Here is an 11,804-nt window from a genome sequence, read left to right on the forward strand (position 1 = left end):
GACTAGTAGCGCGATGCTTTGAACTATTCCTCCACGTCGTGCACCGAGACAATGATGTTAACACTTAAACACCTCAACCTCATCCGTTCTCACGTTTTGTGTCCATTTCAGGCCTTGGACACCACTTTGGATTCATAAGTGTATTGTTTGAAGCGGCCCCACTTATTGTTTGAAGCGGCCCCACTTCACACTTACATAGGTGATTCCTCGTTAAGTATCTTGCCATACTCGGTCTTCTTGAGAACTTCATCTCAACGAGATCCTTTAGAGATCATTAAAAATCATAGACTTAACCTCACCACTAGGCAAGTTTTTCAACACTCTATTACTCTCTATGGAATAAATGTAGATGAGTGTTCACACGAATTCTCACAGCTTAGTTTTCTCATTGAACCAAGTTCTTGGGATCTTCAGTCATCATGGTTGGGTTACCACTATGACAATTCTTTAGTTTGTGGTTTTCAAACCCATTCCCTCTAGCAATTTATTCATTTGATCACGATTTAACCATTTGGTTAGCGGATCCGCTAGATTATCCAATGACTTCACGTAGTCAATTGTAATCACCCCTGTTGTGATCAAATGTCTCACGGTATTATGTCGTTGACGGATGTGTCGAGACTTACCATTGTACAAGCCACTGTTTGCCCTCCCAATAGCGGCTTGGCTATCACAGTGAATTAACACTGGAGGCCCGGGCTTCGACCAACATGGAATATCTTCAAGGAAGTTTTTAATCCATTCGGCTTCTTCCGCAGCTTTGTCTAAAGCTATGAATTCAGATTCCATGTTGGATCGGGTTATACATGTCTGTTTCGTAGATTTCCACAAGACAGCACCACCGCCAATAGTAAAGACATATCCACTTGTTGAAAGTGAGTCTTTGTTATCGGATATCCAGTTTGCATCGCAGTACCCTTCAAGTACCGGGGGTATCTCGAAAAATGTAGCCCATGATTTTGAGTATACTTGAGATACCTCAAAACTCTTACAAGAGCTTTCCAATGCTCTTGGCTTGGATTGCTCGTATAACTGCTCAACTTGTTCACGGCGCAAGCAATATCAAGTCGAGTGCAATTAGTAAGATACATAATGCATCCAATGACCTGTGCATAATCCTCTTGTGCAACAGGCTCACCCATGTTCTTTTGCTCAAGTGAACATTGAGCTCTATAGGCGTTTTAGCCGGGATGACATCATAGGCGTTGAACCTCTTTAATACTTTCTCAATATAATGAGATTGTGTTAAGGTGATTCCTTCGGATGTTCTTAGAATTTTAATTCCAAGAATTACATCGGCTAGACCCATATCCTTCATGTCGAAGTTTCTCTTTAACATGACTTTCGTGTCGTTAATCACTTGGGTGTTACTACCCATGATTAACATATCATCAACATAGAGACACACTATAACATATCCATTATCAGTGTTCTTAATGTAAACACATTTTTCACATTCGTTGATTTTAAATCCATTTGATAACATCAGGTTATCAAATTTCAAGTGCCACTGTAACGGCGCTTGTTTCAATCCATAGAGGGATTTAACCAGTTTGCATACCTTTTTCTCTTGTCCAGGTACTACAAAACCTTCAGGTTGTTCCATATAGATTTCATCTTCAAGGTCACCATTTAAAAACGCAGTCTTAACATCCATTTGATGAATCTCAAGATTGTGTACAGCAGCAATCGCGAGAAGCACTCGTATTGATGTAATCCTCGTTACAGGTGAGTATGTATCGAAGAAATCGTACCCTTTCTTTTGTTTAAAGCCTTTGACTACCAATCTAGCTTTATACTTGTCCACTGTTCCATCGGCCTTAAACTTTCTTTTAAGGACTCATTTGCATCCTAAAGGTTTAGCACCTTCAGGTAGATCAACCAACACCCACGTGTGGTTTAGCAAAATTGAATCAATTTCGCTTTGAACAACTTCTCTCCAATGCAACCCGTCTGGGCCAACAAAGGCTACTTTTATCGATGTTGGTTCTTCATCTAACATAAATGCAATATAGTCAGGACCAAATGTCTTTGGTGTTCTGACCCTGCTACTACGTCTTGGTACCGCATCGTTTGGATCAGGCCTTGTTCGCTTGCGCGATTCTGGCTCTTCATCCACTGATTTAGAACTAGTGGTTTCATCCTCAATTCTCGTCTCAGAATTGGGTGCAATATTTTCCTTGTCTTTGCGAGGAAATATATTTTCAAGAAATACCGCATTTCTTGACTCAATTGTTGTTCCCACGGTCACAGTCGATATTTCAGACTTGTGGACAACAAATCGATATGCACTACTATTAAGTGCATACCCAATGAAGATGCAGTCAACCGTTTTAGGACCGATTGTAACTTCTTTGGGCGGAGGAACCATCACATTTGCCAAACACCCCCACACTTTAAGGTATTTGTAGGATGACTTCCTTCCCTTCCACAGCCCATAAGGAGTAACGTCCTTACCTTTGCGTGGGATTTTATTTAGGATGTAGTTGGCTGTCAAAACAGTTCCCCCCCACATGTTCTAGGGCATCCCCGAACTGATCAGTAACGCATTCACCATCTCTTTGAGAGTTCGATTCTTGCGTTCTGCAACACCATTAGATTGTGGTGAATATGGTGTAGTCTTTTGGTGAATTATACCACTTGCGTTGCATAATACCTCAAACAGGGTTACGTATTCACCTCCTCTATGAAACCAGCACATTATCAAATTTCAAGTGTTATTGCAATAACGCTCGTTTCAATCCATAGAGGGACTTAACCAATTTGCATACCTTTCTCTCTTGTCTAGGTACTATAAAACATTTAGGTTGTTCCATATAGATTTCATCTTAAAGGTCACCATTTAGAAACGCAGTTTTAACATCCATTTGATGAATCTCAAGATTATTTATAGAACCGATCGCGAGAAGCACTCGAATTGATGTAATCCTCGTTACAGGTGAATAGGTATCGAACAAAACGTATCCTTCTTTTTCTTTAAAGCCTTTGACTAACAGTCAGACTCTATACTTATCAGCTGTTCCATCGTCCTTAAACTTTCTTTTAAGGACTCATTTGTATCCTAAAGGTTTAGCACCTTTAGGTAGATCAACCAACACCCAAGTGTGGTTTAGCAAAATTGAATCAATTTCGCTTTGAACAGTTTTTCTCCAATGCAACCCGTCAGGGCCAGCAAAGACTACTTTTATTGATGTTGGTTTTTCATCCAACATAAAAACAATGTAGTCAGGACCAAAGGTCTTTGGTCTTCTGACCATATTACCACGTCTTAGTACTGTATCGTTGGATCATGCCTTGTTCGATTGTGCGATTCTGGCGCTTCATCCATTAATTTAGAACTAGTGGCTTCATCCTCAATTCTCGTCTCAGAATTGGATGCAACATTTTCCTTGTCTTTGCGAGGAAATATATCTTTCAAGAAATACTACATTTCTTGACTCCATTGTTGTTCCTATGGTCGCAGTCGGTATTTCAGACTTGTAGACAACACATCGATATGCACTACTATTAAGTGCATACCTAATAAAGATGCAATCAACCGTTTTAGGACCGATTGTAACTTCGTTAGCTAGAGGAACCATCTCTTTTGCCAAACACCCCCACACTTTGAGGTATTTGTAGGATGATTTCCTTTCCTTCTACAACTCATAAGGAGTGACATCCTTACTTTTGAATGGGATTTTATTTAAGATGTAGTTGGCTGTCAAAACAGCTTTCCCCCACATGTTCTGCGGCATCCCTGGACTAATCAGTAAAGCATTTGTCATCTCTTTAAGAGTTCAGTTTCTTACGTTCTGTAGCACCAATAGATTGTGGTGAATATGGTGCAACCGTTTGAAGAATTATACCACTTGTGTTGCATAATTCCTCAATCGAGGCTACGTATTCGTCTCCTCTATCACTTTGAATCATTTTGATTTACAATCCAAGTTGATTCCCGACTTCGTTCTTATAATTTTTTGAACAGTTCGATTGCTCTATCTTTACTTCTTAAAAAATAAAGATAGCAACATCTTGTACAATCATATATGAACTTGATAAAGTATTTTATACCACTTCTAGTTTGCACGAATTTTAAATCACATACATCAATGTGAATTTTCAAGGGGTTTCATGTTTCGTTCAATAGAATGAAACGATAATCTAGTCATTTTCGCCTCAAGACAAATCTCACATTTATTTTGGGTATTAGCTTCTTTTGTCTTTAGTAAATCCAAGTTTACTAAACTTTTATAGCATTAGGATTCAATGTCCTAATCTATAATGCTACAAATAGGAGGAAGTATTGACATTTTCATTATTAGTCAATGGCTTTTCAACACGGCGAATAGCCGATACACTTTGTTTAAAAAGACCCTCGGTTACATAACATTTTCCGATGGATTTTCCAAACTATATACACATAGAACTTATCAGACTCAAATACAAGTTTAAACCTTTATTTACAAGTATTGATCCAAACTAGGTTCTTGTGTATGTCCGGGAAATATACCACTTCCTTCAGAGTGATTGTCACGTCGGACGTCATCTTGAGGACCACATCTTCGACGTCAACACATTTGGACGAGGCTTGGTTCCCCATGTTGAGCTTCCTCCCCTCAACGGTCTTGTAAGTGTAGAACTTACTTCTATCGGCACACACGTGGGCAGTGACGCGTGTCGATATACCAACCACCTTTGTTCTCGACGTGGTTGACTTCTTCAGTTATCACGGTGGCTATTTTTCCTTTGGCATGTTTTATAAAGTTGGATCCACCAAGCTTCTTGGTTGGTGGCTTCATCTTTCTCCCGACATCTCCCATGGAATGGGCGGGTGCCAAATGTCTCCCGATATTTTTTCAAGACAAGGACGGTTGTCAAACGTCTCCCGATAATTTCTAAGGGACCGACGTGTGCCAAATGTCTCCCGACATTTGCTAAGGCACGAACGAGAGCCAAAAGTCTTCCCATGTCTCCCGACAAACGAGAGACCGACGGGTGCAAAATTTGCTCTCGACATCTCCTAAGAAACGGACGGGTGTAAAATTTACTCCCGACTTTTCCCACGGCACAAATGTGTGTCATACGTCTCCCGACATTTCCTAAGGGATTGGCGTGTGCCAAATGTCTCCTGACATTTTTAAGGCACTTATGGGAGCGAAATGTCTCTCCATATCTCCTGACATTTTGAAGACGCGGACGGGTGAGAAATGTCTCCCTACATTTCCCATGCCACGGAGGGAGTTGAATGTCCCTCATGTCTCCTGACGAACGGGAGACGTCCCTTGAGACCAATGGGACACGCCCAACGACCCTATCCATGGGGACGACGAGAGACGTCCCATATGACTTCCCTGTCATTGAACATTCACGAGGTTTCTCCCCCTCATTGGAGTCAGTCGTATTGATCCCAAATGCATCAACTATCGTGTTGGACCCGACGGTCCCAACACTTAATCCATTAGAGGATTCTATCGAGCCACTAAACGTGGAACCACTAGTTCTCGTATTGGCCCCTAAGGCCCCAACGCACGTGTTGATCCCGAAGGCCTCAACACTTGATCCATAGGAGGATCTCACGGAACCACTAATAGTGGAACCAACATTTAGAGTGTTGGCCCGAAGGCCCTAACACCCATGTTGACCCCAAAGGGCCCAACACCCGATCCAATCAAGGATCCTACGGAACCACTTAGTGTGGAACCATCGGTGCCACTCAAGGTGGATGCACCAGTCGACCCAAATGGGTTATTAAGCGCTCAAGGCGCTTGGGTAATCAAGAGTAGTGATGTGGACTCGACGGGAGTCGTGGTCACGACGGGGACCCAGCAGGGAACAGTGGGCATGTCGGTATTGGAGTTGGGGAAAGTGGCGATGGCGATCCTTCTCCATGCTAAGGTATTAGTTTAGAAAGTTTTAGATTCATTTTAAAGTCCAAACTCCTTCTTCAACGGCAAGTATATCTCGTCTTGCGATTGCACTAGCCGTCGGGAGCTGAACAGACACGATGCATCTGGATACACTACACGACGGGATAGACCATGGACCCGTTATGCGTCGGGGTCCAGCGGGGACCTTTTATCTCCCGTTATGCGTCGGGGTCCAACGGGGACCTTTTGTCTCCCGTTATGCGTCGGGGTCTAGCGGGGACCTGACGTGGACCGGGGTCCGCCGGGGATAGCGTGGAGTTTGAGGTGGTCTAAAAGGAACAAGCGGGGCTTGAACCACACTCAACGACCAGCTCCAAAGACTACCCAAAGACCAATTGCCAAGGCACACGGCGCCCGGCGCCCGGGGCACCGTGCACGGGGCGCGGCTCGCGGCTAGCGGGCGGGCGGCGACGGCGCGCATGTGGGCTATGTCACCCATCTTATTCTGCGATAATTATTACACATAATAATTCATCTTATTAAATACTTCATCAAATAAGTTTATCATCCCCGATATGAGATAATTAACACTTAGTTAATTAATCCCTTAGTTTTTCTCATAGCTCATTTCTAGCTTTATTGTGACTAACTTTAATATATTATTTCTCACTCACCGGGAATCGGATTTGAGAAAATGAATATGCTACGGTCATCTACTCGGAACGTAGATCGACGCTATTGCATTTCATTTCACAAAATTAAATGTCTTGTAACATTTATTATTAGTCAAAGTCGTTTGACCAAGTACGATTCCAACAATACACGTTACCAAATAAAAATGTACTCCTCCTCCTACTTAGTAAACTAAAGAGACCAAGTGAAAGAATCATATGAAGTGAAAGACAATATAAGAATAAAAGATAGTCGCAATCACATGTCCACTCTTCCAACTTTATTATTATAGATCACAATAATCACATCTATATATAAACAATCTATTGACATCATGAATTTGGCAAAAGCTCTATACTATAGCTGAATGCCGCTACTTTAGAAAGTGCGCTTTTTAATCGACGGTGTTACGCTTTTACATATCTATAAACAATCTATTGGCACTAACTAAATTTGACTTAAACCATTGGTTATATTACAAATCTTTGCTTTCGGCACAATATCTTAATTTGTTCTTTCTTATTTGTTGAGTTGATATCCTCCTGATTTGTTATCTTAATTTCACTTTTCATCTTTTTCGTATTCCATGTGGACTTTTAGAGAAATAAATTAAATCAAATGTATTATTGCTGAAAATTTAAACGAAAATTTACTCCCGGGTTTTTCTAGGTCGGCATTTCCCTACTCGAAACTCAATTTGGTTTAGAAATTTGAAACTTGGGTCCCTTTTTTTTTTGTTTAGGCAACATCATGCATGGTTGATTATGAATGTCTCTTGAAAGTAGGTTAGACAACATGGTTTAGCTCATTAATTATTTTTGCCCAATTTGCTTTAGATGCTTAAAGTTTTGGTGATTATATATGTTGGTATTGTTCTCGACTCTTTACATTATTAGTAAAAGTTAATGTTGCTAATTCATTTATTTTGTTTCTTTGATCCTTTATAATTAAGTGGATATAATGTTGGATGAGATATCTCCCTATTTGTGTTATTTGATGTATTAATAACAAAGAAGAAACTGCATGATAGATCATATTTAATTTCTTCACTCTTTAGGTGGGATATATAATAGTACTCCCTAGTATACAACATGTCACTCATTTAATAGAAATATAAAAATCAAACAGATCTAGCTTTCTGTTTACTGTTTGGCTCTCTTTTTTAATTCATGGATATTAAGTATACACTAGAAATTTAAAAAATGTTTATGTACACATCATGGATACTAAGAAATGAAAATACCAATACATTGCATTTTATATGTAAAGATTTTTATGAGACATTTGCATGTGGTTTCCTCAAGTATTTGAAGATTCTCCTAACACGTAGTAACGTAGACCTAAAATTTGGCACTAATTTGATGTGATTCAAAGTTTCAAACTCTCAACGGTGGCAAAAATGTGTGAAATAATTATAATAAATATTTAATATTTTTAGAAAAAAGCATTAGAATTTCCTCTTTATTTCATTATCTTTTAGGCATCATGTGCTTGACGAGTAGCATACTAGCATCCACTATAATAAATTAATGAAATTTTGTTCCAGCTTTTTGTTTGTTTTCTTTTAGGTGTGATTGGAATTCTAAAAGACCACAAGAATACTTTAGTGGGAAATTGTTGCATCCAACTAAAAATATACTCCCTCCGTCCCGCACTACTCCCACTTATTTCCTTTTTGGGCGTCCCAAGTTACTTGCACTCTTTCCATTTTTAGTAAAAAATTTCACCTACAGCCGTCATTTTTGACTTTCCTATACACTCATTCCTTAATCTCCGAGCCGAAAAGGAAATGAGCGAGTAGCCCGGGACGGAGGGAGTATATGGAAATGTCATATCAATAAAAGGATCAACTATAGACTCAAAATGTGTAAAGTCAGCAATCAATCTTGTATTTTTTGAAAAAGGAATAATATTATTTTAATATCTATGAACTTTTTCCCTAAAAGTACACCAATGTACAAAAAAAAGGGGAAAAAATACTATTATTTTAACATCCACGTACCGATCGTTTCAATTACAAATAAATATAATTATTTCTAATTTTATATATTCATTAAAATTCTATTTTTATATTATTAACATCAAATGATAGAAATTCCAAAATTAAATTAATCGAACATAATAGTTTATAGACCATTATGGAGCTCACTCTTATTTTTATCTTTTCGTGGTATTTTATATGAATTTTAAAATAATTTATACTACATTTTAATGTAATTTGGATTTTTTAATGTGAGGATGTAATGTATCATTGTATTGTGAATATGCGAACAACTGTGATTTGAGAACTATTCAACAAAAAGTATTAGGAAAATAAGTTCTTTTACTATTATTGCTATTAGAGAATAATGCCCACGATTGTTCTTTTGCTATGAGAAAATATTGCCCACAACTATTCTTTCACTATTATTGGTGATGCATTTCTCATCGTTCCACAAATGAAAGAAAAACGTCAAATTGTTTGTGGAGTGTCGCAATAAAACAAAAGGCTTCATACATTGAAAAATAGAAGAAAAGTATAGTAGAATGACTTTATAAAGAGTCATCAAGTAATTTTTTAAGTACACTCTTCTGCTAATAATTCATAGGCCACTTTTAATTTAGTATTTAAAAATATATGTTGTAAAAATTAATATCAATTTCTATATTAAAAATTAATTTTATATAAAAACAATTTTAAAAATAAATTGTATGGGCGCCACGGACCCAACAATTATCCAACTATGCCAATTGCAATTTGAGGTAACTTATCACCTATGTATGATCTTTCCTGATATTCTAGTTTGAGTATTGTGCCACAATTTTTTTTTGTTGTAATCAACACCTTTAATTATGCTGATTCTTATGATAAAGAAATCTCGACAAATATGATGTTGCGCATAACTTTGTGTTATTTGACAATATTATATATTTTGTTGCATGGTCAATTGCAAGCATGTACTCATACTCTTTATAACGTGCCTATTAAGTACTCCCTCCGTTTTTTCATAGTTGATGCAAAACTTTTCGGCACTGAATTTAAAAAAAGGTTGTTGAATGCGTTAAATAAATAGATAAAAAGTAAGAGAGTGAAAAAGTATAATCTGAATAAAGTAGAGAGAATAAAATAAGAGAAAGTAAAGTAAGAAAAAGAAAAAAGTTACTATAGAGTGAAATGACTCAACTATGAGAAAACTTCATAAAATGAAAAAATGACTCAACTATGAAAAAACGGAGGGAGTACTTTACATGGCATTGGCAGTTGACATACACCAATAATATCAATCAATTGTAGTACTATTTAACTGCCCTCACATTTTGGAAGATACACAATTCTATGTACTTATCTATCTATATATTATTTCATATATCTATATATATATTATGGTATGGATTATATGAAATATGAAAAAAAGTGGAGATTATTTTTTTGAAATTGGACTTTTAACCATGGAAGTACTGAAATAGCAAAACGAGGCATACTAATGCAGTTAAGAAGACAAGATAAAATAAAGACTAGAATCTTAAACAACGAGTAGCTTAAATAAAAGTGATAATCTAAGAACGTTTTTTATGGAGTACTAGATATTAATAAACTAATGCTGCATGTTTTACTTTAAATTTAGACTATTGAAGTGGAATATATTCCTCAAAACGTTTTTATCTATGCACCACTGATCCCTATGTCTATTGCTTCTACCAACAATCAATTTCCTCTAAATTTTAAATTACCATTTATTACTACTTTATAAGTCTATAATGCTACTATTAGCCTATTAATAATTTCATCTTCCAGAATTTATACATCTGCTATATATAATGCAGAAACACATATGAGACACTATTATTTATTGTTTGATGGGATATCCATCTTATTTCCATTTTATATTATTTTAACTAAGTATATTTGGATCTTAATTATACAATCATTTTTAAATTTTACATTGCATATCATTGATCTTTGTTTTTAATACGAAAATCAGCCAGATTTCTTTTGGTAAACGTATGGAAAATTAGATGATACTCATTCATTTCCCATCATCACAACTACCACCGGTGTACTATCAGTCTAACACATAGATATAAGCTATAGGTATGATAGTAAATAGTACTCCCTCCGTCCCCGACCCATAGTAGATGCCACACTTTCTTTTTTAATTTGTCTAAAAAAAGATGTCACATTTCCTCATTTGGAAAAAATTCATTCTCACATCAATTATAAAATTATATTTTCTCTCACCACTTAACACACAAAATAATATCTCCTAAAATCTCGTGCCATCTCCCAATTATGACATCTACTATGGGACGGAAGGAGTACTAATATGCTTTAAGTTTGCGAACCTACTAAATATTAGTAGAGTCTATTCTATACCTTAAATTTTAAATATATTTTATATTTGATTATTTTATTTGACGGTAAATTAATTTAAGCTTAATTAAAAATATAATGTGGTTTTTTATTATAAGGGGTAAAATTGACTAAATTATACGTTACTATGACTTGAATGATTAGATTACATACTATACCATTATATTTTGGATACTACATAATCTCATAGTCATTTGACTCATTTCTCCATTTAAAAATTTAACGCCATAATTGGTCTAGTTATAACAAAAAAGACTACATTATTACCGTTTAAATGATTTTATAATAAACCATCAATTTCACCATTTAAATCATGAATTAAAAAAACTCTCTTTTATTAAACTATTCCATCAATTTCAACAATTTATATCACATATGTCGAATTAAAAGAAGTCATTTGTAAAAATTTTGTAAGATCATGGCTCGGCATGGAAATACATCTATATAAAATCAAATTCCCAACATCCTATCCAGCTTTATATTACTGAAAATTTTCATTATAAACCATCAATTTCACCAACTAGATTACGAATTACAAAAAATCATAATTAAACCATCAATTTCGACCAATTATATCCTGAATCACAAAAGTTCATTTGTAAAAGTTTAGTAAAATACGTATAATTTGTAATTTGGCATAAACTTGCACTAATAAAAGATCTAATTGCCAACATCTTATTCAGCTTAGAATACTAGTAATTTCTTTGTGATATAAATCTATAATTCACCGAAATCCGTAGTCCATGCCGAATTAAAATTTTTAATACTAGTAATTTAAGATATATTTAACCACACACATCCAAAATAGCCTTTTGTAATTATAGAATAGTAGGCGTGAGCGTGACAAGCTTTAATTAATCAATTGAATTGGCATTTACCTAATACGAGTCTCATTATTCACAAATCCACACTTAAAGACCGAACCATCGAAC

Source organism: Salvia splendens, chromosome 11 (genome assembly GCF_004379255.2).
Source record: "Salvia splendens isolate huo1 chromosome 11, SspV2, whole genome shotgun sequence".
NCBI classification, from domain to species: Eukaryota; Viridiplantae; Streptophyta; class Magnoliopsida; order Lamiales; family Lamiaceae; genus Salvia; species Salvia splendens.